The 27053-nt window shown below is 39.6% G+C and overlaps 1 long non-coding RNA gene across 1 annotated transcript; it reads right to left on the minus strand.

The window, feature by feature from the left end:
* Positions 1–904: 904 nt before the first annotated feature.
* On the minus strand, positions 905–17626 carry LOC107136758. The gene is made up of 3 exons (XR_001502757.2): positions 17455–17626; positions 2898–3053; positions 905–1020 (listed from the first exon to the last, which is right to left on the minus strand). It is a non-coding gene; the product is annotated as an uncharacterized LOC107136758 (long non-coding RNA).
* Between the last annotated feature and the right edge of the window lie 9427 nt (positions 17627–27053).

The following is a 27053-nucleotide window of genomic DNA, read 5'->3' on the forward strand; positions in this document are numbered from 1 at the left end:
TGTATATTAACATATATGGCAGTTAACACTGAATATTCCTTTTACATTCTATATACACAGAATGACATCAAGGTTTTGTGATCAACAGAATATTCCAACTTCAGTCTCAATGCTGCTTGTGGTGACTTCTGAATTCATGTAGGGGCTTACCCTAAAAATAATTCAAGTCTATGGACATGAAATAAGGCACAATTAATATTGATTTGACCTAGGGGAAAGAAGGAAAGGAATAAAACTGGTTTCAAATGATCTTAATTGGGAAACTGCTTTGACTTTAACCCACTTAAATCCATTCTAAGTTCCAAAGATTTCTTAGAAATGTTTTTTTCTTTTCCCTGACAAAGCCCAAAAAGAAAAGTTTGGGAATTCACATTTTCATGTTTCAGTAGCCTAAACTACTCAACTCAATGTGTAACTGCCTCCTCCCCTGCTCAGGGCTCCTTCCTCCTCAATGCCCGAATAAAAACGCAGCATGAAATAAGGAGTCCCTTGCTGTTTTCTGAGGAGATTTGTACACTTGAGTAGCAAATACATATCTGGTTGTCTTTGATATCTTAGAAAAAGGTGGGGGGAGAAAGGGAAGGGAAAGTAGGAAAGAAGGGAGGAAGAGAGGAAGATAAAAGAGAAAGAGAAAAAGCTAAAAGTAACCTTGTGACTTTCTTGCAGTTTAAGAAATCCCTGTTTCCTCCTTTTCAGGACGATGAAGCCCCACCAGACATTACACACAACTCCAACAAATGAGTCTGGCAGCATAAATAATGTCTAATATTCAAGTCTTCATAGTGAGACCCATACATCTTGTACACAAATCTGTTGAATGTTTTTCGCAGCAGGTGAATCAAACCCAAAGACACTGGACATTCTGTGAAAGGGAGTAAGAATTGCAGTTCTGAAGGCCCCTGACTTTGGTTGTTTACAGAGTTCAATCCTGTTTATTGTGATCCTTGGTATCTTCTTCATCTGTATATTCTGAAGGTTCTTCCCCTGGTTTTAGGAGTCTGCCTACATAATCATATTTTTCTGAAAGATACATCAAAAGAAAATCAGTAATGGTCAAATTATTTCACTACTCCATCACACAGAGGTAAGGCGCTTGTCTCTCTTGGGATCATACAGAGTAAGCCCAGTTCTTCCTAATGCTTCACCATGGCTTGTCTTTAAACCTCCGGAAAGCCTGAACAAAAGAAAGCAGGAGCTTTCAAGGCTTGGGCATTAGTTTTGCAGGACAGTGCTCTATGCCAGTGACTCTTAATTGGATATGGTGTCAGAGACACATGGAGAACTTTTAGAACAATATATGTATATAGGACCCACCTCAGAGCCATCCAGCCGAGACCTTTGGGTTATGTCTGGAGAGGTGTACTTTCCTTCTTCTTTTTTTTTTTGTACTAGATTGAACCCAGGGACACATAACCACTAAGTCATATACCCAGGCCTTTTTATTTTTTATGTTGAGACATGGTCTCACAAAGTTGCCGGGGCCGGCCTTGAACCTATGATCCTTCTGTCTTAGCCTCCCAAGTCACTGGGATTACAAGCCTGCGCCACAGCAATCTGGCTAGACACATGTACTCTGAAGCTGATCTAAAAGTGTACTATGAGTCTCGGAATAGTTCTTTAACTTTTTTTTTTTTTTTTTTGATAGTGGTGCTGGTAATTGACTGCATGGCCATTCAAATGCCAGAACTGACCCCCACCAGCCTAGTTCTTTAACAGTTCAAAATATTATAATCAAGGAAATGTGCTGGCAATGTAGGGCTAACAGTTATTTAAAATGTATAAATATATTGGGCTTTACATATAAGTGGGATGAATAAAATCTAATAATTTGGAGAACAGACCATGAAAAATAAATGGTGACCTTCTTGGGGCTGAAGAAAGGGGGTGGCTCAAGGAGCCCATGAGGTAGAGAATCACATGGTGAGCAGATTCAGTTGGAAATATTCTTGGGGAGAAAATGTGACTCAGTAGTCATCCAGAAAAAACATAAGATCAAAATTCATTTGTTACTTCTTACCCTATGTTTCTGAGGTTTTAGCGTGTGACCCATCATATTATTATTCCTTTCCCCTATCATCTGCTACTTTGCTTGTTTTTATGTGACCAGGTGTTTAATTTAGAACTCTGCATGTAGGTGATATACATCAACATGTTTCTTTCTTGGTCAGGAATTGAAACCTAGGCTAAGTGAAAAAGTTACCTGAGTCAGCTAGTCAAACATGAGATAAGAGAACTACTTTATACATGACCAGTGCAAGCACCCAGGGAGCCAGAACAGCTGTTCCAGGGGACACGGTGGTCAGCTCCACAGCTGACAGTACCACCCAGGTGGCAGAAACTGACGTCACCAGAGCATGATAAAGGGAATAATAGGGGCTGTGGCTGTGGCTCAGTGGCAGAGCACTTGCCTAGCATGTGTGAGGCACTGGGTTTGATTCTCAGCACCACATATAAATAAATAAAACAAAGGTCCATTGACAACTAAAAAAAACTTAAAGAAATATATGTTAAGTCTTAAGGCTAAAAGTTTCACAATTTTTGAGATTTAAAGTTTGTAACAAGCCAAGTTTTTTTTGTTGTTGTTTTGTTTTTTTTTTTGAGTTGGGGGTCTCACTATATTGTCTAGGCTGGTCTCAAACTCCTGGGTCCAAATGATCTTCCTGCCTCAGCTTCCTAAGTAGCTGGCACTAAGCTTGGTAAAAAGTCAGTAATAACATGGATTTTCAAAACAACTATCACATGTAACAATCATACTAATATTTAGATATGCTTAAAATATCATCTAATAATGATGTTAATGAAAGAGATGACAACCATAGGCTTTTAAAAGATGTGAAATAGTATACACTTCTTTATATGTAATTAATTTTCTAAAGAACCCAACAAAAGGAAGGTACCTTTAAACTGCATTTCCCATTCTCGAACACTCTCCATTTGTACTGCATTCAAATCTGAGAGATCATCATATTCATCTCTAAGTGCATCCTTATCTAGGCAAAATGTTGCCAGTCCTCTGGAGGCATCCCTACCAGCAAATATTCCATATGGACCCGCTGAAAAAAAGAAAAGAAATTATATAGACTGATTAATAATATTTTAGAATGTACAAATAAAAAATCCCCACCATGATTCGTATTTGGTACATAGCTTTAATTTAAAAATATGCACGGATAGATGAGATAATGAGAAGAAATTTGTTGGAAATCTGCCTTTCACTAAAGTAAAAGCTTTTTGGTGAACATTGAACCTTACATTTCAGTTAGTTCAGATACCCCACAACTAGTCTTTACAATGAAGTCTGTGAGGAAATTTAAGACGTCAGGTTTAGAAGCCAGTTTGCTTAAGAAGCCAGGGCATTCTACTGGATGCTGTTAATAGTGGGATCTAAAAATAACCAATGGCTATGTCCTAGGCAGATTCAGGTGAACTGTGAATCTACACCATTTTCTCTTGTCCTGATTTCATCTTTGCAGGTCTAGTGACTAGTTCAATGCACAGTACATGTTTGATAAATCTTTCCTTAATAAATGTTTTGGTAAAAAACATGACCGGCTTTAAAAATATCATCTGGCCATCAAAATATGCACAAATTATCATTAAGGAAAACAACAGTTTGTCATGACTCCTGGGAATCCTAGTAAGGAGCTTTAAGGAATAGCTCTGGACTGTTTTGCTAGAGGATTTAGGTACCACCCTCAGAGAGGACTGAAGGCCTGACGGCAGCGCTGACAGTAAAGCATTCCCCAGGTATGTCCTCGACAGCAGCAGCTGTCCTGTTCATTTCTGTATCCTAAATGCTCGGCACAGTGACTGGCGTAGAAGAGTAACATAACACATTTCTTCCAAAAAAATCAACCGTAGTTCCCAATGAGAAATTAAAGATTCTGACTCTTAAGCAGATTTGCTTATGAAAGTAAAATCTCTACCTAAATTACAATTAAAAAGATAATTCAGCTGTTTAAAACAGACGGTAATATCAACAAATTGAAACAACCTAATTTCTTATATAAAGAAATTTGATTAAATAAATTAGAGTACATTAATATATCGAAATGCTACGCAGTTCTAAGAATGGAAAAGAGCAATCAGCAGAGTATAAGTACTTACTATGAATTAAAAAAATACATGCATGTATATTTTATATGTTTGTGTATATATGAAAAATATCAGGGGGAAATAAAAGAATAACAAAACTCAAAAAAAGAAAAATATCAGGAAGAATATAGACCAAATACTTAATAACGACAACGTTTCTAGGGAATGGAAGAGAAAATTTGACTTCATATAATTAGTCTAGCTACTTAGGAAATTTTTTTGGTACTAGGGATTGAACCCAAGGGTGCTTTAGTACTGAGTTATATCCCAATCCTTTTCATTTTTTGAAACAAGGTCTTGCTAAGTTGCTTAGGTTCTCACTAAGTTGCTGAGGCTGGCCTTGAGCTTGTGATCTTCCTGCCTTAGCCTCCCAAATCACTGGATTACAAGGGTGCACCACCCTGTCTGCCTTGCAAATGATTTTTATAATAAAACTCTTTTAAAACTTAAATGTTTTCTTAGGTTGCAGAGTGGAATCAAGCAGATTTTTCTGCTTAAAACTCTTAGACAATAGTGCTAATAAGATTTCCAAAATACCTAAATTTTACAAAAGAAACTTTCTTGAGTCTTACAGACACTCCTATATTCCAAAGGGCATTATGTAGAGAAAACAATTTTAAAACCAAAGGCACTAGTCTCATTCATCATTATGAGTAACAGAGTAGTCAATAAGTGGGATTAGAATAAAATACTTTCTAATAAGCAAGAAAAATGGAAAACTCCTTGGTTTTTTTTTTTAAATAAGCACAAGAAATTGAAAGTTATATGTCAAAAAGGGTACCTCTGAGACAGAAATCTAAGTTTCCCTTAAGTAGACAAAAATCTACACAGTTATGAACATTTACTTGAATCACTGACAGCACTGTACTATAAAGTTTATCGGTTATGAGAAACTCATTCTCTGACAAGTTCAGGCATGGAACCCATGTGACTTTAGCAGTTAATTTCAAAATAGCATTATTAGGTATTGCTGTATTAACATAACAATGAGGGTAATACTTCTAGTAAAGTACTTTTTATCCTCCTTTTCTCATTCTTTTTTTGTTATTTTTTTTTAGTGTTGATAGAACTTCATTATTTATTTATTTATATGCGGTGCTGAGATGAACCCAATGCCTCACACATGCCAGGCAAGTGTGCTACCACTGAGCCCCAGCCTCAGCCCTCTCTCATTCCTAAGTACTTCCCATATAAGGAATTCGATGACCACCAACAATTATCACTCAATAATTTCCCACTGAATAGATGTATCTTTATTTACTTTATTCATTCTCTTATTAAAATAAACTTAGGCCACCATTTTGTACTTTCAAACGTACCTTCCACATAAGAAAATGGGATACTATTTACCACTGGCCAACATTTAGGACTTTCAAACTTAGCCCATAATTTCAACTGATATTCAAAAGGGTATTTAGAAAAAGAAATTCAATATAGTCTATATTTACAGAATAAAATCCAAAGTTCATTAAGTTGGAGTTAATTATCCCAGGGGAAATGTTAATTTCTAAAATTAAGCAAGGACAACTTCTAGGGAGAAGAAAAGTAGCCCATCCTAGAATAGCAGTCTTATTTCTGTTTTTGTTTTCTAGAACTCTACATGCTTTGTGGCAATGGGTGCTTTCAGAAGATTGAAGAGAGGGTCTGTTTGTGTTTGTGTGTAAAATTAGTGTGATAGCTTTTGTTGAGAAACAATGAAGACCAAAAATGTACAGACATTATGTGTGGCTTCTTAAGGCTGACAAGACTAATGCTATGAACCTAAAAACAGTGACAACTGACGCACAAGAGGAAAAATAAAATGGATCATGGTTTTAACAATCTATAAATGGAAATTAATAACTTTGACTTTTAAAAGAATTTTCCAGCAACCACATTTTCCTCTCTTGGGAGTGTCATAAGGTGGAAGGTACAGACTTTGTTTTCTTTCCCACTTCAGTGACTTGCCTAAAATCACTGACAACGGGAAGTCCGATTTCCACTTTTTAACTACTGCAAATATTACATCTGGAGAAAATACACAGGGGACCCACAAACCCAAAGATGGAATGTCAACCCTGAAAACTGGAACATTTTACTAATTACAAAATTTCAGGGAAATGGAATTTTAGAATACTTGTTAAATTGAGGAAAACTGACAACAGCTTTTCTTAGCATTTTGTTTTAGCATGTACCTCCCTGTCTTGCAACAGTCAATCTATGTCAGGTACTTCAGAGTATAAATCATAAAAAAGATTTAAGTGATAAATCAAAGGCATTCCTGTATATCATCGACAAATCCTCTGAAATGGAAATGAGGACAACCACTCCATTCAAAATATCTTCAAAAAAAATAAAATACTTGGGAATCAACCTAACAAAAGAGGTGAAAGACTTGTATAATGAAAACTACAGAACCCTAAAGAGAGAAATAGAAGAAGATCTTAGAAGATGGAAAAATATACCCTNAAAAAAAAAAAAAAAAAAAAAAAAAAAAAAAAAGATTTAAGTGATACAAAGGAGAGAATATTATCATAAAAACAGCAAACATGAGGTCCTGGGTTTGCTCTCCAGCAACACACACACACATACAAGAAAGAATTAAGTAAGGGGCTGGGGATGTGGCTCAAGCGGTAGTGCGCTCGCCTGGCATGCGTGCGGCCCAGGTTCGATCCTCAGCACCACATACAGACAAAGATGTTGTGTCCGCCAAATACTAAAAAATAAATAAATTAAAAAAAAAAAAAAGATCCTGTCTGTAAATAAAATATTAAAAAAAAAAAAAGAATTAAGTAAGTAAAAATAAAATCATCAATCAGTAAACCTTCCATCTGTATCTTCAATATTAAAATACACTAGGGCTTTCTCTAGTAAATTTCTCTGCCATGTTCGCCAAGGAAGCCTTGACATTGAATATAAAAACCAAACAAAACTTCATACATGTACTCTTTTTGATTTTAGATAGCTGACTTAGAAAGAGTAAATACTCCTTAGTCAAGAGTCAATAATCCAAGCCAAATTCTAGACAAAATGATGTTTAACTCTAGCATAAAACAGGATGATTTGATGATTAACATATTGCCCTGCTCCTAGGCTGTACTGAATTAGAATTTCCCTGGAAGCATTTAACTTCTGAAAAGTTCTTTTTGGCAACGGTTTTCTTTTGCTCTTTCTTGTAAGACTGGTAAAGAACACAACATTGAGATTAAGAACTAGAGCTGGAATTGCACGGATTGTTCTGGCCAAGGAGGATTTGAGGTCTAATAAAAGGACATTTCCCTGCATTCATAATACAATCAGAAGTAGATCTGAAAATCAGCAGTACCTCCCCATCCCTCTACCCTCTTACATAACAAACCTAAATGTTATCAATTCTAATACTTTGATAATATCTCACTATCCAAACTGAAATAACAGGGAGCTACCCGAGGAAAGCAAATCCCAAATCGTATTAAGTCTATTTAGGTGTGACATAATTTACCAAAAAAAAAGCAAAGGCTGGATCAGTGGACTAACCTGTTTCTTTCTGATTGCTGAGACACATTTAGACTAATACAGACAATGTCCAACCAATTTTTTGATTTTATGAGTAAAACTAGACTGAATTTTGGTCTCTTCCTGGGACCACTGCTAGGCAGCACAGTGCTAATGGTGACTCTGGGCAGTGGCAGTGAGCTGCAGCTCCCAGTCAGCCCTGGGATGGAGGGGAAACTACCTGGACTACACAGCATACAGTGCTGCCAGTGTGTGTGTGTGTGTGTGTGTATGTTTATATATATTTTTTGATAAGGTATTTAATAAATTACAGGAGACAGTCAACATTTTAGTATGAAATAGGCTTTGTGTATGATAATTTTGCCCAGCTGTAGGCTGAGTTAAGTGTTCTGGAACACATTCAAGGAAGGTTATGCTGTTATTTTTGGTAGGTTAAATGCATTTTTGACTTTTTTCAACTTAATGATGGTTTATTAGGTTGTGAATTCATTATACGTTGAAGAACATTTGTAATTCAGTAATAACTAAGAGAAATCCTGTTGCTTTAATAGACACTAAGATATAATGCTGTAGAAAAACAGATTCAAAATGTCAAGAAAATCCTGTTACAAAAAAAAGAATAGTATTGTTTAGCCAATAACAAATATTCTAGGACATAATTTTAAAGATGAAATTTACTTTAAAGACATAGTTAATTATATGAAAATGATATGACAGTAGTTAAAATTAAAATTTCACTTTTAGAGTAAACCCAACTGTGGTTTATATTTTTAAAAATTCAAAACTCAATAAACCTATTTGTGACTATATCTTAAAACTACTCACTTTAATATAGAATGGGGTAACATATTCTTGTAATGGCAACAATATCTGTTCATTAAAAAACAATGTTTAGGGCTGGGGATGTGGCTCAAGCAGTAGCGCGCTCGCCTGGCATGCGTGCGGCCCGGGTTCAATCCTCAGCACCACATACAAACAATGATGTTGTGTCCGCCAAAAACTGAAAAATAAATATTAAAATTCTCTCTCTTAAAAAAAAAAAAAAAATGTTTAAAGAATAATTTAATGAACAAAAAAATGCCAGGAAGAACCAAATAAAGTATGTAATAACTGATAATTCTGGGATTATTAGGATAATTAGAGAAAAAGAAGAAACATTTCATGAAAGAATAAAAAATTTATAAGGACAAAATCCATGATAAATAATTTGTTTACTTCTATATTTTAATAAACAATAGCTCTCAAATCAAACTTATTTTAAGTTATTAAAGTTTATAAACAGTCCAGTCGTCTGGCCTGTTTTAACAATAGTCTTTTTTGAATTTTCAATACTTGGTAACTTAAATAAGATTATGATGGGCCTAAGAACAAATGTTGCAATATATAAAAGTGATAAATGAAGTCCAACACACACACACACACACACTTCCTGCGCGCGAGCAGGAAGCCCCAAGACTTTTAGAGCTAGTAAAGTTGAAAGAATTTCTTATACTTGCATTCTAGAGAATCCATTAAACAAGTGACATTAGGCAAGACTAACTTTCCATAGTCCTTAGAGTCCTCACTTATAAAATGGGGGAAATTATTTTACCTGTCTAAAGTTGAGGCCAAACTAGAAAATTTCTTCAATACAGTGATTCTACAAAGGACAGAAAATCCAATCTTGTTTCTGAAAGTTAAACCAGAAGAGTCTCATTAACCTTGTGGGCTGGGCTTATGGCCTTGGCCTCTGGGCTCATGGGTAAGACAGGGAAAGGGAAAACTAAAAAATTAAGACCCCAGGCCTGTGTCATTTGTGGGAGCGGGCCTAAGTTTACCTAACCCATGTAGAATGAGAAATCTAAAGTGAAAAAAATAGCAAGAACTCAAGTATCTAAAGAAAATAAACAGTACAGATGACATTTCAAGTATTGGGGAATAGAAGGATTATTGCATAAACTACCCTGGGACAAGAGAAGACTTCTGTTCAAAGCAAAACAAAACATCCCCACAGAAGTTGCATTCTTATTTCACATCTTAAAGCAAAATCAATTCCAAATGGAACTAGAAACTGAAAACCATGAAAGAAACTAGATTAAAACAACAATGAGATGCCATTTTAACCTCTCAGATCAACAAAGAACAAGAAGTTTTAATATCACATTTTTGGCAAGAGGGTGAGAAATACGCATTTTCATAAATTTTAATAAAAGTTTTTCCAATATTTCCAGAGGACACTTCAGAAATAAACATTCAAATGAAAAATGTCCATACTATGAGCCACAGCATTTTTACTCTAGGAATTTATAATTTTACCCATGTAAATGACATATATATGAATATTTATTGCAGCATCAAGTAGTAAGAGATTGGAAACAACTCAAATGTTAATAGTGGACTGCAAATGAGATAGTTCTCTACACAGACAAGAAAGGGTCTTGAGATAGTAAATACTGCTAAAGGTATACGCAGTATGCTATAATTAGTGTGGGGGAATAGGTTCATACCCTTATGTTTGTACTTGGACAGAATAGCTCTGGAACAACATTGAAACTAAGCCCTTGCTTCTGTGGAATGGAACATGGTGTTTGTGAGATGGAAACTTATTTTTCATTGTATATCCTTTTGAATTTTCCACCTTAAGCATGTATTATCTCATTTTAAAAAAATCTCTTTTTAAACCTACTTGAGACTCTATCCCCAAATCACTCTATAGAAACACTTCTATAACCCAGGGCTCATGGAATAGTGCAGGAAACATCCCAGAAACAAAAATGCAGTAACTGCAGAAGATAGTTTTCGTAATAAAAATTACAAACTAGCAGGGAGTAAGCACACACAACAAATAGAGAACTATCATCCCATGAATAAAATTAAAGTTATCAAAAAATTAAGAAATGGGGCTGGGAATGTAGCAGCAAAGCAGGGCACTTGCCTATAGCCGGGGCCAGGCCTGGGTTCAATCCCCAGTTCAAACCACAATCAATCAATCAATGGAATGTAAGAAAGATCACAAGACACAAAGAATAGCTGATATATCTCTATTAAGAATTCCTGAGGAAGGAACAGAGAGAATAGAGGTGGCAAAATTTCTAAAAGAAACAAATGACACATGTTCACAGGTTTTAGGAGAGTCCAGCACATGTTAAAATCAAAACTGTACCTGGAGAAATCCTAGTAGAAGAGCAGAATCCCAAGGGCAAAGAGAAAAAAGAAACTCAACTGCAGCCAAAGTCAAGGATAGATGAATAAAAGGAAAGACAAACCCCATGTGGACTTTTTGTCAAAAAGCAGGGGGTAGAGGCATGATGCTGCTGAGGTGATCAGGTAAAGCAACAGCCTCTCTAGTCTCAGAGCCTCACCCAGACCCTTACCCCTGAGGACAGATGGAAGGTCTCCTACCAATGAGAAGAACTCTAGCACATACCTCACTCAAACCAACACGGGATTCTGAACAAAGGAATGTGAAGCAAGAAATAGTGCATTTCTTAAAAAGGCAATTACAGTGGTTAAATATGAAGACTATTAAAAAAGACATCAACTGAAACGACAGTGGAGCCAACAGTCTAACAGTGACAGTGTTGAAAACAGGATAGGGAGGGATCGAAGTTAAACCTTTTCAACGAGGGCCAAGATATGCCGTGTGCTGCACAACTCCAGGGGTATCACACCCATCTGAAGTCATGGCAATTTTGTATATTTGTTAAGAAAAAAATCTGTCAGAGGGAGTATATTGTCCAAAGAGGCAGCTGTTTCTAATTCACACTAAAATGATATTTGGCTATAATTCTTACATTGTTCTAATGGTCAGGATAGTATTTAAAGCCAAAACTTAAGGAAATTATCAAAAAAATAGAACTAGAATGCATTCAAATCAGTAAAGAAGAGTAGGTGGAAGGAATAAAATCTGAGAAGGAAAAACAGTGGGAGAGGAAAGAATCATACAGATGATTCTCAGCTTATGGTGGGGTTATGCACTAAAAATATCCTAACTAAAAATGAATTTAATTCACTTCAGTCACTGACCATCCTAGTTTAGTAACAGCACACTATAGTGCACCAGTCGATTTACTAGCTGACTGGCAGCTGGAGCCCACTGTCTCTACCTCTGCATATTGCTAGCCAGAGAAAACAACAAATTTCAAGATTTGAAGTAGGGTTCTTTCTATATATGTATTGCTTTAACACTACTGCAAATTAAAAAAAAAAGAAACCACAAAATAAGATGGTAAAAATACATGTAACTATATCAGTAATCACAAACTGATTAAGCTCAAAAGAAAGTGTTGATGTGAGATTTTTTAAAAAAATCCAGCTGTTATTATGAAAAAATAAATATAATACAAATTAGTTGAGAGTAAAGGGTTAGAATAAAAAAATACCGAGGTAATACTAATCAAAGGCTTAAGTCAAATATGAAAATCAATAAAAATGATAAAAGATGTTTCCAACATGATCAATTCTACATCTAGTATTAGATGGCTTCAATTTGTCAGTATAGATGTACAGCCATCAGAATAATAATCCCGCTTCACAACACCCACATTCCCAGTCTTTGTATGGCTCGCTATTTCAGGTTTTTGTTTAAATGTCAACCTTTTTCTCTTGACAATCTAATATAAACAAAGTACTTTCATTAACTAAGCAATCTAAATAAAGTCCTTTGTTATTCTTTATTATATATCTTGTTAACTTTCTTCATAGCACATTTAATTATGAATTATAATTACGTGTTGAAATGTTTTTACTGCTTGTCTCAACAGACTATTAACTCTTTAAGGGTAGGGACACATTTGGTTGGAAAACTCAATTAACTCCCTTTCAACATCTTAAGGTTTTACTGTAATGAAATCCAGGGAATTCCTTCTTGGTATTTAAAAGAGGAGTTTAAACCACATATTAAAGATCTGGAAGACAGGGTACAGGCTCTTCTACCATTTCTTCTACCTTGAATAAGATCTTCTGGTCTCAAGACTTAAGCTGTTCTTTTGTGATTTGCTTTACTATTCAATACAAATACAATTCCCTCAAAGATTAAGAACAATGGAATGATGCTGAACTTAGAAGGGACAACCAAGTAGGTGTTGCAGAAACAACTAGTAGAAATTTTAGAGAATATAAAATACTTCAGAGAACTTAGCTGATTCTTTTATCTATCTAGCTTCAAAGCAAGAAGCCAGGAGGACAGCTGGGTAGATACCCATGGAGGAGGAGTCAGGTTGGATCAGATCTTCACATTGCAACTCTTGCTTCAACTGCAATTCTGCAGACCAAAGTATGAAATAAAAATTAACATACTGGTGATAAAGTTTGAAAAAGGAGAAAAAACACCTGAAGGGTCATGTGCTTCTTTCCCTAATATCCTGAATATTAGGTATCTCATAGGGTACTTTGGTGACTTATTTTCTTTTCAGTGGAATTTTAAAGACAAATTGGACTTGGCTTTGGTATATGTTGAGGGACATATAGGAATCAGGGAGAAGTAATATTCCAAGTTTCAAGACTATGGAATAAACTATTAAAAATACCAAATATGTATGTATTTATTTTTTTTTGTGGCCAAAAATAAAAAGAAAAATGTACTGGTAGAGTTCCACTGTGTAATGATAAAATTATTTAAAATAATGAGTCTTCAAAAATCTATTATGACTCTGTAAGCATGTGAAATTGGATAGATGATGCAACAACGGGAAAGGGATGGCCTATGAAGCCAGTTAGACCTGGGGTTGATTTCTAATATTGCTCTTTAATAGATATATGACTTTGGGCAAAATCTTTCAAGTTTCAGTTTTCACAAATGTAAAATGAGAACGTTACCTATTTCTATGGCTGTTTGAAATTTAAATGAGATAATAAACTCAAGAAATAGCACTTCCTTCTCCTTTTCCTTTGACCTCTAGAATCAATGCAGTTCAACAGAACTCTCTGGAAGACAAAACTATTCTACAGAGCGCACTGTCAAATACAGTGGCCATGTAACTGAGCATTAGATGTGTGATTGGTGTTACTGAAGAACTCAATTTGGCCATTTGAGACTTGTGGCTACCATACCGAACAGCACAAAGCACAACATAAAGCCACAAAAGTGTGTTTCTTTTATTTAGTACTTGGGATTGAACCCATAGTCCTTTACTACTGAGCTACACCCCAGTCCTTTTATTTTGAGATGGGGTTTCTCTAAGTTGCTCAGGCTGGCCCCAATCTTGCAATCCTCCTGCCTCAGACTCCTGAATTGACACTTTGCAAAGGTACACCATGTGCAAAGTGTTTCTTTGAGGCTTTAAATCCTTATGAGAACTGGGGGAGGATATAAAAGAAAAACAACAATAAGGTTATCTACAAGTTTATCCCAGAATGCAGTTTACTAATTAGTGTAGATAAGCTTTGTGGTCAAACACATCTTGATTTATTATATGTCTGTGACCCAAGCTCATTTACCTAAACCTTAGACTTCTCATCTGTCAGGCAGGAATACCTAGCAACTTCAGGGAGAAATTGTGAAGATAACAAATTAATGGATCTGATAAGAGTTGGTGCTTAACAAATCTGGTTTCCTTTCTCCTCCCATATTCATTGTTTGTGACATGATCATACTTTCCTCACACACTGGCCAAGTGCCTGACCCGTTACTACAAGTAATATTGACAAATACAGTTAACTCATTTTGACCAACAGTTGGTATTAACTACATTTGTCAATACTACATTATAAATTAATTTTTAAAAAGTTGAATTTTAAAAATGTATGACAATGAGAAAATATGTCTCACATGAAAAACAAGTCACAAAACAATCTAATTCTCAAACTATGATTGTGAAACAAGAGTAGTCATTGGCTAGGCATAAAAACTAGATTTTCTAGCTCTCTTAGGTCATTCTTTCAAGTTACTAAGATTCTCAGATAAGTATTACTATTTCTGAATTATTCTGGTACAAAATTATTTGAGGATAAAAATGATTATTAGAAGTTATATTTGATTTATAGACAGAAACTTGGTTTCAGGACCTTTGCAAAGTGTTACAACATTTTCTACTAAGCCCCAAGATGATCTGGCTACCTTTAAGTTTCCTTTTTTTAAAAACATTCTTACTTTATTTTTTAATGTGGAGCTGAGGATTGAACCCAGTGCCTCACATGTGCTATGTAAGCCCTCTACCACTGAGTCACAACCACAACCCTAAGGTTCCTTTTAATAATGTCTTCTAAATATCTCTAGTAGGCTATTGACCAATACTTAGAATAAAATAACTAAATATCACTCTTATGCTGTTCATCAGAACTTGGGAACTGGTGGGAAGTTAACCTAAAACTAACTTCACTGTTTTGAGGAACTCTTCAGTGCTCAAGCCACACAAAAGCAATCTACATTAGACCTACTACTCTTACCTTAGTTTTTAATTTTTGTCACAGAACGTTTGCCAATGAAGGCTGCCAAACTATATGTCCATGACTCTATCCTATTTTCAGGTAGTGCCAAAGCATAATGTATGGGGACTAAATGATTCTTTGTATTAATACTTTGTTTTATTGTCAGTTTAGATGGCACAAAAGCAGAGCTTTTTTGAATTCTATATTAAAAAGCTCAATCTATACAAAATTTTTAATCACTTCAACAGATTTTAATACAAATGAGGAAAAAGCTATAACTAGGTACAAAATAACGTGTAAATATTTAAAATTAAAAATTCATTTAATTTGGTCTGTTAAATACTGTACTTTGGCCCTATTCTCTTGTCCCATTTGCTTTTAAGTAAATAAACAACAAAAAGCATTAACTATTTCAGCTAATATAAGTAGGGAGACATCTGGTGTTCTTATTTATAGGACCAGAAGCAAATACCTTATAAATTATCTGTGACTTGGTTGGAGTGAAGATAGATATACACATAGAAATACAACCAACCAAGAAATGTATGAAATAGATCAACACCCCAAATCCTTTCCTATTTCTAATTAACAAACAACCAAAGTCCTTCTAAAACATCATCCAGTCACCAAGTACTGAAATTGGAAGTATATATTTGCAAATGTCAATAAATCTCATGTACTAACAGATTAAATAAAAAAGGAAATAATTTTGTTCCCAGAATGCCAACCCCCTTGACTTTAAGAGTCGGATGTGTACTTCTTCCAGTAACAGTTCACTTTATTATTTACTCTTACTCTAATCACTTATCTTTTTAAAGCTTAGTATTAACCACTGCACAACCAGAATGTGCAACGTGCTCAGTTTTATGGGACACCAACAGGTTGAGTCTGAAGTTTATTTGCTTGATCTGAAATGTATGACTACACTGTAAAAGAAGAGCTTCTAAATCAACTACCCTACATACACAGGTCTCTAAAAGTAAAGCTCTAAAAAATCTTTAACGTCCAGAACCGATGGAGAGAGGGTCTGAATATACAGACAGCTCTTCTAAGTTTTTTTTCTCCTCAGTTCTGCTAAGGGGATACACAATAAACCATTATCAACGTGTATTCGGATACTTGTCTTCCTATTTGAGAGGGAGAGAGAGGAGGAAAAAAAAAAAAAGAAAAAAAAAGGGGAAAAAAAAAAACCCAAAATAAAAAGAAACCCGACAGGCACGCTTGCTGGGCACGGGAGCTCCACCCCCACTCCAGGGCGAACGTCCCTGCCAGTCTTCAGCAAGGTCTGCGTTCGGGTCGGTCCTCATCCCAGACAGTGTTGATCTTGCAAAGCATCTCCGAACCAAAACTGGTTTAGGAAGAGTCCGAGGTGTTGCATACGCGCCCGGACTTCACAGACAGGAGGGCTGGGACTTGAACTACGTGTCCCTAAACGTGGCCTTGTGGGGAGTGGTCCAGAGGGGAAGGCAGACGGGCGGCAACGCAGGGGGGAAAGAAGGGAGAGGTGTGAGTCCTAAGGCCTACAACTTTGGGTCTCCACTCTAGAAGCCCCCTCCTGCTCCCACCCGTCCCAGACCTCGGAAAGCCCAGGAAAGGAGGGCGCCAGCGTGACTGGCGACGACTACGGGAATTTTGAAAATTTCAGCTCGAGAGAAAGCCGCGAGGAGACCGGGACAGGAGCGGACGAGCGCCCCGGAGGCGGGCGTGCGCGCCGGCCGGCCGGCCGGCGAGGGCCGNCCCATCACCCGCCGCCATCACTGCCCGCCAGCGCCTTCCTCCTCCTCCCCGCCCCCTGCCCGCCCCAACCCCCACGGCAGGCCCCGCCCGCCAGGAGCTGCCCAGCCAATTACGAGCGCGGAGGGGGCGGGGCCGGGCCGGCCGCTGATTGGGCGCTGGCCGGGTAACGTTGTCTGGGCTCTCCCCTGCCCCGCCCTCCTGCGCTGGCCGCGCTTGAGCGCGACTGCCCGCCCACCTCGTCCCACACTTCCCCGCTCCCGTCCGCGCCTCCGCTCGGCTGAGTACACGAGGGGGGCCGGGTCTGGAGAAAGGATGCTGCGCCGGCCGCGCGCGCGCACGGGCGGGGCGAGGCGACGGCGCGTGCGCGGGTTCCGGGGCGCCACGCGCTCGCCTTTCCTCGGCAGCCCCTCCGGGAGATGCGCTCCGCCCAGTCTCCCCGCGGCGCGCGTGCGCCCCGGAATCGCTTCCATCCCCGGGCCCGGGTTCGCGCCCGCGGACTCCCGCCCGGCCTGGAAGCTTCACGTGCGCCGAGGCGGCGCCGGGGTGTCCCGGACGGGACGCCGGGGCCAGGCCGCCGCGTGGTGTTCGCTGTGAGGCGCGGCGACGAGTCTCTCCCCGGGCGCCGGCGGCGTGGGCGTGCAGACCTGGCAGCGCCCAGAAGTTTTGGCGACGAGCTGGAGTCCTCGGCCCCGGAGAGGATGGGGTTCCTTGGCATCCCGGCGCCGCTCCCGGCGGTTTTTGGCTGCTCATGCAGACTTCCCTTAAAGGAGCTCAGACCAGAGGTCTCCTCATTGCTCGTACCCCGGTCTCCGCGGCGTGGGGAAGTGGGGAGATGAGGTGGCGTCCTCTTCGCCTATTCAGCCTTATTCCTATTTAGTGCAGCTGGGACGACGTCCTTTGGCCTGCTTCTCCATCTTTAAAATCCCAGTGTAAATGTCACCTCCGGAGCCTCGTTCTGGGCACGCCTGCTTCGTGCACTGGGCTCCTTTGACAGGCTGTGTCCTGCCCTAGTCTGTCCTTGTGTCTCTGAGCCTCCCCCCCCCCCCCGTGTTTGATGAATGAAGGCTGTCGAAGGAGTGACTGTTTTCGTGTAATTTTGAGGAACCGATGGACTGGAGGAGAGGCATAGACGGGCAGTGACTGCTTATGGTATAAGCCCGGTAGGGAAACAAAGTAGTCCATTTGGCTTTAAAGGAAGAGGAGCAAAGTCTGGAAATCTAGGTTGTAGTCTTTAGGATCAAGGAGTAGGACAGTACTGTTGGGCTTTGGAGGAAACACTGGCAGTGAGTATGGATGGGGCAAGATCAGTTCTCTTCCTCTAGAGATCATCTAGCAATCAGGAGTATGAGAAGGAAGAAGAAGCAAACAGACTTTTGTAAGCTTGCATGCAAAGGAGACTTGAAACTAGTGCATTAGTGCAGGGCATGGCAAACATTGTCAGAAAAGGGCCAGATGATTTAGGATCTGTGGGCGGTCTCTGTCTTAGCTACACAACTCTGCCCTGTAATGAGGAAGTCGTAGAGGACAATGTGTGTGGCAGTGTTCCAATGAGACTATTTACAGGCACTGAAATTTAATTTCAGTGGTCATGAAATAGTATTCTTTTGATTCCCCCCCAATCTCCCAAAAAACGTCAAAGCCATTTTTTAAGGCTCTCAGTAGGTACAAAAACAACCTGCAGGTCAGTTTGCTGACTCCTGTGTTAGAGGTACTTTTTGCAAGCATGACCAGGACTCAGTGGGAATAAATAAGTCCACCATATAATCTGCCCTGCAATTTAGAAGACTTTTGGAAGTGAAAGTGGGCACTATTAACAATTACACCGGGAGACTAGGAGTAAAATCAGATTATCATGGGCAAATATAAATTCATAGTCACCCCAACCTTAAGGGTTAGAAGTCCAAATTATTTTTAAGACTTTGTAACAGAAAATGGAGGTGCCAGTGATGGAAATGGAAGATTGGGAAGAAACTGTTTCTGGGGAAGCACCCCAGAGGTTTCATAATAGGTCACTCATAGCTTCTTGACCAGAAATGTGTCACTAGATATCCCTAAAGTGGTGATTGACAAGGGGCATGAGAGCACCATGATTGCTTTGGTTTTTTGACTTGGGAGTTCTTATGCATTTTTTTTGACATTTAGCATCCATGGTCCCTTCTCTCTAAACATCAGTGTCACCCCAGGCCTTGTAACACTGAAAAACTACTCTCTTTCTCTCCATACATGCTTCCTAGAGGGGTAGTACTGATTGAGGGAGAACTCCTGGCTCAGACCCATCAGAGTTAACCTTCGATCTGAATTATTTGTGCATAGGTTTGTTTTTCCTGATTGGTTTCAAAGAAAGAAGAATAAAACAGCATTGATGTTCTGCTGTCAAGGAAGAGGGTGGGGAACATTGAGTTTATTTCTTTATCCCAGTGTACTCCTTGTAGTCCTTGGGAGGCTGAGACTGGAGGATCACCTAAGCACATGAGTTCAAGGCCAGCCTCATCAACATAGCAAGACACCATCTCAAAAGAAAAGAAAAAAAAATCCATTAATTTCTTGAAAGTAGGGTTGGTAGGGATGCCAGGAGTGTGGGGTATACAAAAGCGTAATAAAAGACGGGTGAGTCTGAAAACAGGAAAGTTAGGTGGGTCTGGAGCAAGAGTGTATGATGGAGAGCTATATGCTCTGAGGCTGGGGTAGGTAAAGGAAGCGTGGTGTGTACACAGAACACAGTGTAGACATTACTCAGATCTTCACTGACAGTTCACTGAGGAAAGGAATGCACAATATTGGCTGTACTCTGGTAATTGGGAAGATAAATTCTGCCCCCTCCCACGGAGGACTTGCAGCAGCCCCCCACCCCCACTCATTATGGAGATAAAGTCCAAGCCTAAGTCCATGAGCCATATCTGCTGCTTTGTCACCCCACCCTCAGACTCCTCACACTACCATGCTGAACCACTTGTAGTTTCTAGAAAGCTATGCTCAAGCTGAACTGCCTGCACTGCCCTTGCCTGTACTGACCTCTTTTTTCACCATTCCTAGCTGACTCCTTAGCTCAGCTAATAACCACCTCCCAGGAGGCTCACCCAAATCCCCCAAGGCTCAGTTCCCCCTATTTTGGGGTGTTAGGGATCTAATCCAAGGCTTGGGCATATTAGGCAGGCACCACCTCTGAGCCATACCCCCAGCCCTCACCTACCCTCTGAAATCTTCCCATGTCACCTTGGAATTAGCCTGCAAGGAATACTTTTGACTCTGACTTACAGTGCCAGTTTATTGTCTGCCTCCCCACCACACTGCCAAAAAAAAAAAAAAAAAAAAAAAAAGACCAGTCACTGGTGTTATTCCTTGTGGACTCTTCAGTGCCTAGCGCAGAACACAAAACATAGTCATGGATCTATAAATATTTGTTAAATAAACAAATCTTAAATATACAAACCATCTATTTCCCCTTTTTATGTATTCCTTGTTAAAAAAAAAAAAAAGTTCTGACTTTATTTCCTGTCCTGTGTAAGGTAGTGGACAGACAGAATTTCTAATGGATCTATCAGTGCAAGTCTCCATTCACAGGACAGTTATACCACTCACTGGAAACTGGTAAATGGGCATGGGGATTTTATGTCATGTATCTTGGTTAGTGTAAGTTCTGCCCTGCAAGGGATAAATGAAAACAGAAACTCCTCTATGTGCTGTCAAAAGCAGATATCTTTTTTGGAAAAAAAAATGGTGCATTATGGTTGTACATAACAGTGGGATTCATTGTGACATTCCTACATGCACATAACATAATCTGATCAATTTCATTCTCCAGTGCCCCAGTACTTCTCCTTTTCTTTCCCTCCTACCTCCCTCTGATCCCTTTCCTCTACCCTAATTACTGGTCTCACTTGTATTTTCTTTCTTTTTTTTTTCTCTGAAGTTTCCATATTTGAGAGGAAAACATGAACCTTCACCCTCAGAGTCTTATTTCATTTAACATGATGTTCTTCAGTTCTATCCATTTTCTTGCACGTGATATAATTTTGTTCCTATGGCTGAATAAAACTCCATTGTGTGCATATATACCATATTTTCTTTATCCACTTATCCATTGGTGGTTCCATATGTAGGGTATCGTAAGTTATGCTTCTATAAACATGGGTATGCAGGTATGCCGATTTTAATTCTTGGATAAACACCAAACAGTGGGATAGATGGTTTCATCCCTAGTCTTTTGAGGAATCTCCATTCTGCTTTCCATAGTTGTGATACTAATTTATAATCTCACCAACAGTGTATAAGTGCTCCTTTTCACACATCCTTGCCAGCATTTGTTATGGCTTGCATTCTTTTTTTTAAAATATTTTTTTAGATGTTGATGAACCTTTACTTTATTCATTTATTTATATGTGGTGCTGAGAATCGAACCCGGTGCCTCACACGTTAGGCAAGTGTTCTACCACTGAGCCACCACCCTAGCCCAGAGGCTTGCATTCTTGATGACTGCTGTTCTAACTGCAGTGAGAAGAAACCCTAGTGTAGTTTTTGGTTTTTTGTTTTAGTACCAAGCATTGAACCCAGGGGCACTTAACTACTGAGCCACATTCTCAAACCACTTTATTTTTTATTTTGAGACAAAGTGTCACTGAGTTGCTGAGTCTGGCCTTGAACTTGCAATCCTCCTGCCTCAGCCTCCCCAGTTGCTAGGATTAGAAGTGTGTGCCACAGTGCCTGGCAAACCCCAGTGTAGTTTTGATTTGCATTTCCCCAATTACTAAACATGTTTTACATATATTTGTTGGCCATTTAAATTTCTTCTTTTAAGAAATGTCTGTTTAGATCATTTGCCCATTTATTAATTGGGTTATTTATTTATTTTGGTGTTAAGTTTTAGTGGCAAATATTTCCTCCCATTCTGTAGGCTCTCCCTTTAACACTCTTCGTTTTTTTCCTTTGTGTTTAGCAACCATTAGAATTGATTCCATCCTATTTGCAAAAACAGATTTCTAAGCGCTCAAAACCAGGGGCCCCAGCTTTGAATTATGACATATTACTGAGATAAAAGCAGCAGGAGGATTGAAAGTTCAAGGCCAGCCTGAACAATTTGGCAAGACCTGGTCTCAAAATAAAAAAGTAAAGAGTTGGGGATGTAGTTCCACCGTAAGCTCCCCTAGGTCCAATCCCCAGTACAAAAAAAAAAAAAAAAAAAAAATTGGAGACAGGGTCTCTGGATTGCCCAGGCTGAACTTGGGACCCTGCCTCGCTGGGATTATAGGCATGCACCACAGTGCCTGGACAGAGTTTGAAGGAAATCAGTCCCATTTATTCAGCTTTTACCTACTCTTTCCCCACATGTAGCTGCTTGAAACATGACTGAGGTTGAGCTGTCACATCACTCTACTTTCCGACCAAGTCCCTTTAAGAATCATTGTTTTCTCACTTATAAATAAAAGACAGCTAGGCTATCCTCCCACCCAGCCCAGATCTCACTGTGGAAATTGCTCTGGTATACAAAATCTCTAAGGCATTGTCAAAGGAACAATTCTAAATACGAATATCAGTATTTATTCAGAGCATGGTAAACTGACAGGAAGGTTTCCTAGGTTTTCTTATAATATTTCAGTTAAGAAGAAAGCGTTGTTAGACATTGGACATTTTGGTCTGTGTAGGGGTGTTCTGAGCTCAAATGTGTTGTGGGAGGGCAGGTGTTATAATTTCTTGTCTAAAGCCATTTCTTCTTCATTTCCTGATGATGTCAAAGAATGTGGTTAAGAGAGCAAAAAAGACAGCCTCAGGGCATATCTGCTAGATGGTAAGGAGGAACTCAGCTCTGGATCTTTCCCCCGAAGATCCCTTGTGTCTCCACTGCACGTTCAAGGAGAACAATGCAAAGTTTTCCAAATTTCCTTCCCCAAACTGTCATATGGAAAGGAACATAAATCATAATTAAGTTAATGTTTCTTAGGTTCTTTAACAATTGTTAAAGAACTTGTAGTGGAGAAAATTTTTGCCAAGAGAGTATTGAATACACCAAATCTGTGTTCCTTTTTTTTAAACCTGTATTTGCTCATTATTCCTTGTTGAAACTTCTGACCTCATTATTCATTCCCACCATTTTTGTAATAGACTTAGCTTGAGACAGAACCTTCTGTTGTAAAGACGGGATTGAACAGCAGCAGTCATTCATTCTCTCTTGTAAGCCCTGCACTTAAGTCTTCTGCACATTTTCCTCTTTTGTCTGCTAGTGAAGAGTCACATCCACCTATAAATACATGAACTATTTGGGGTGGAGGATCTCTATCCAATTCCTCAAGAGACATATTTCTAATAAAATTTTAGTTCTCTTTAGCAATTATTTGTAAAATTTTGTAATTTAGGTGTGATCAATTGCATGCTATTAATAATTCTAATGATAATTAAGAAATTTTTGTCAGGGCATGCTGGGGGTACACCTGTAACCCCAGCAATTTGGGAACCTAAGGTAGGAGGATGGTGAGTTTAAGGCCAGTCTGAGCAGCTTAGTGAGACCCTATCTCAAAAAATACATAAATTAAAAAAAAAATAATGACAGGCTGGGGATGGCTAGGATGTAGTTCAGTGATAGAGTTTTGATCCCCAGTGCTTGGGAAAAAAAAAAAAGATTTGGCACTTAGAATCTTATAGGTCACAGGACATTTTAAGAGTTCTAATCAACTTTTTAATGTAGAAAAGAATGAAAGGGTAAGCAATAACTATACTCAAGCGTAAAAGTTACTAAAATTCTTTGGAGAACTGGAATGAAAACAGAAATTCCAAGAGAAAAAGGAATAGTGTAAAATTTCTGTGAAAATGAGCTGTGCTGAGTATTCAGTTTCTATGGAATTTAGATTTCATCAAATGCGTTTTAAGTGATAACCCCTTTCTAACTTAAAAATATTAGTATTTACACCAGAAATTACATCTTTTGCAACCAAACAGCACAAAAATTTTTAATGCCAATTTAAAACTGATTTTTAAGGGATATATCAGTAGGAAAGGTGGACACCATTGCCTTTACTCTTTCCTTCATTGAGATCAACTTGGGATCTTGTTTTCACCTTAGGGGAGAAGTCTGTGGTGCCTTCATGAAACCCCTTCTCCAATAATGACTTCACCACTTTTGTGACCTCCTAGGGCCACTGGTAAGACATAGGTTTTGTCCTATTAAATCAATCAAATGAGGCTGTACCCAAGGCTGTAATTCATAGCGTGTTCTATTGCTGTCTCAAATTACATTCTTCCTTCTTGTCCAACATCATCCGACAATCTTTAAGATCAAATACTTTAATAACCAAGAGCCAAGAAGATGTTCCCAATTTGTTGCCCCTCTCTCAATATGGGTTTTCTAGGGGTAAATTAAAAATTCAGAGATTAAATCACCTTGTTGTGCTAATTTATAACCAAAGTAATCAGTGCTAACTTCGTGTTAAAGTCCAAAATTGGTGTTCAAAGTTGAACTCTCTTATCCCTGTGAATTAAAGTTCAAACGGCAGGTTTTGTCACTCTCTGGTAGTGAACTTAGTTCCTGAAACCTGAAGCTTCCCTTTCCCCGGGGAGCCTTTCCTAGGAAGCTGATCCACGTCTTCTGCAAAACATGGCCCCTATCAAGCTTGTGATGTGAGGTAGCTGAGAAGGCCCACTCTCCTGGCTCCCAGGAGAAGGAAGAGGAAGATGGCAGGCTGCACGCTTGCCAAACTCGCACCAGGAAACCAGCTGGTCGCCTAGAATAGAGAATCCAATTGATGTCAGTGGGCACCTCCTCCATATTTCAAGAAATAGCTGATAGGGAAAAGGAGTGTTTTGCCCTAAAGGAGAGAAGAATGAAAAGAAGCATCCTCTCTTATTCCTGGGAAGGTCCTAAGTGAGTCAGAGCTGGATGTTGCCTAACAACCATTAATATTCGTAACATACATGTCAGTGCCTCATGTTTTAGATTTTTGTTACAACCACGCCCTATTTCTGATGTCAATTTTTAGATTAGTCCTGAAAAGCTGACACCCAACAAACTCAATACTTGTGACTTGGAGCAGTGGCAATGACTGTGTTGTACCGGGAGCTCTTTCTCCTTATCTTGTTGCAGGAACCCTGACTGTTGGAAGTGGCCACCATTTGAATATCATTAGAGCGAGTGGTTAAAGATGGCCACAAATTCTTTGTTATTCTTTCTCCTCCCCAACCTCATCAAGATTCTGTTTCCCCTTTCCTTAAAATTGAGCTGGCCCTATGACTACTTTTATCAACAAAATGTGTCCTATCCAGGCCCAAGACTTACAAAGACCTGCAAGTCTTTGTTTGTGTACTTTCAAGAGTCCCGAGCCAGAGGCAGAAGTCAGGCTTCTCTGTTGGAGAAGCCATGTGAAGAACACAGGCCCTGGACAGATGGGGAAAAAGAAAGACTCCCACCAGTCTAGCCTCCCAGTGGAGTCTCCTAGTTACTCCAACTCCAGACAGTGTCTGGCTGGAACCACATGGAAGTCCCCAAAGCAAACTCACACCACTGCCCGAGCCCAGTAAATCCACAAATCCATTAAAATAAAACAGGGGGCTGTTTTCAATGACTGAGATTTAGAAGGGTTTGTTATGGGACAATGGGGTGACTGAAGTGTTCTGTCACTGCAGCTAAAGGAGAGAGCAGGACACACGTGCACAGATTCTTCTGCTTTGGTTTGGAAGTGACCCAAGGAACTCCCAGTCCAATTTCACTGGCCATGCCGAGGTCAAAGGAGTGGGGAAATCCAAGTGTGCTGTGTGTGTAGGAGAAGAGATGGAAACGGTGGGTGGCTAGCTCTCATATGCCCCAGAGAGAAGGCAGGGCGGCAGGGGGCACCTCCACAGGGTGGGCAGGTGAGGTCTAAGGAGCCGTGGTGTGAGGGCCACATGCAGGTGACCTCTAGGCATGGTAGAGCTGCTGGGTAAAGAAGGGTAGAAAGGAAGCAGGAAGGCAAGATCCAGAGGAAAAGGGAGAAATCTTGGGATCCCAAGGAGAGTTCCAGTAATGGATGGTCCTGAAGAGCAGAAAGTGGGTGGTGCAGGCAGGAAATCCACAGAAATGTGAAGAAGAAAGTCAGTATGGGCTGAGGCAGTCCAGGCCTCAGGTGGGAGGAAGGCCAGTAACAGTTTGGGTGGTTGGAAAGGAGTGAGAGGGGTGCTGTCACCGAGGAAGCAGTGCTGATTGATGCCTTGGAACAAGTTGGAGAAACAGCAAGTTTCAGAGGAAGGAAGAGCCCTGAGACCATTTATGGCTTTATGGAGACCCCTGAACACGAATCAACCTTTAAATTGCTGAGGTCCCCTTGGGTTGTTGTCTGAGCAGAGGAAATTGTAAGGCAGGACTAGTCCCTTCACGTGGGACTAAGTCACTGGTTGGAAAGTGACTGCAGTTTCCTGAGCAGGAATATCCTATTGGGAGAGATTATCATCTCCAGGCAAAAGAGAGCTCCCTCCCAGACCAGTTCAGGGGGGTTTGCAGGGAGAACAAGCTGATCAGAGAACTCCGAGGGGGCGGGGCTTCAAGTGTGAAGAAGTCAAAACATTAATCTCCGCGACGGTATAAAAGGTATAAAAGAAAACTTCTTACTTCCCGTGGCAGGCAGTGTTGGCTAATTTCAGTCGCCATGAAACACCTTTCTTTTGATTTTTTTTCCCATCATTTTAAAGTGTGACCGGCGTTCTTTGGCCCTCAGTAGGTACAAAAGCAGCTGGCAGGCCATAGTTTGATGACCCCTTCATTCGAGGTACTTTTTAATATGTGTTCTTTGCAACAAGCCAAACAGCACAGAGATGTGGGAAAAAAGTTAAAGCTTTCTACTTTTATCTTACCATCACGCAAGCGCGTGCACCTGCACACACACAGCATGCGTGTGTATGTTACCAAAATAGGCTTACACTAGTCAGTCTGTGCTGTCCCCCTCCCCCCCAGCCAACACGGTGTCATGGACATTGTTCTAGCACCTGCTGGAAGCAGGGCCCTGTGCTTTATCTCATATACCCCATAACTACTGTATGAAGTAGGTGCTGTCCCAGGAACTCAGATGTGATCCATTTGCCTGGAGTCATGCAGCTACTGATTACAGGCGCAGCAATTTGAACTTGGGCAGTCTGGCTCCTGAGTCCAAAGTGCTGCCACTGCCTCTTTCAAATAATGCTACTTTTGTTCTTTTTAATAACTGCACGGTACTCATAACATGCCCAGAACTTATTCAATCGTTTCCTCTATTAATAAATATTGGTCACCTCCCCATATAAAAGTCTCAGTATGCAGTTCTCCAAAGTGAGATTTGCAGTTAAAGGACTTAATTATTTTTTATTAGACACGACCAAATTATATTCCAAGGATTCTGCAGCATTCTTAAACTCCCAAGCACTCCAAGCCTCATGGGACAGTATCTGTTTCCCTAAACCCTTACCAGTCC

Source organism: Marmota marmota, unplaced genomic scaffold, assembly GCF_001458135.2.
Source record: "Marmota marmota marmota unplaced genomic scaffold, marMar, whole genome shotgun sequence".
Taxonomy (NCBI): domain Eukaryota; kingdom Metazoa; phylum Chordata; class Mammalia; order Rodentia; family Sciuridae; genus Marmota; species Marmota marmota.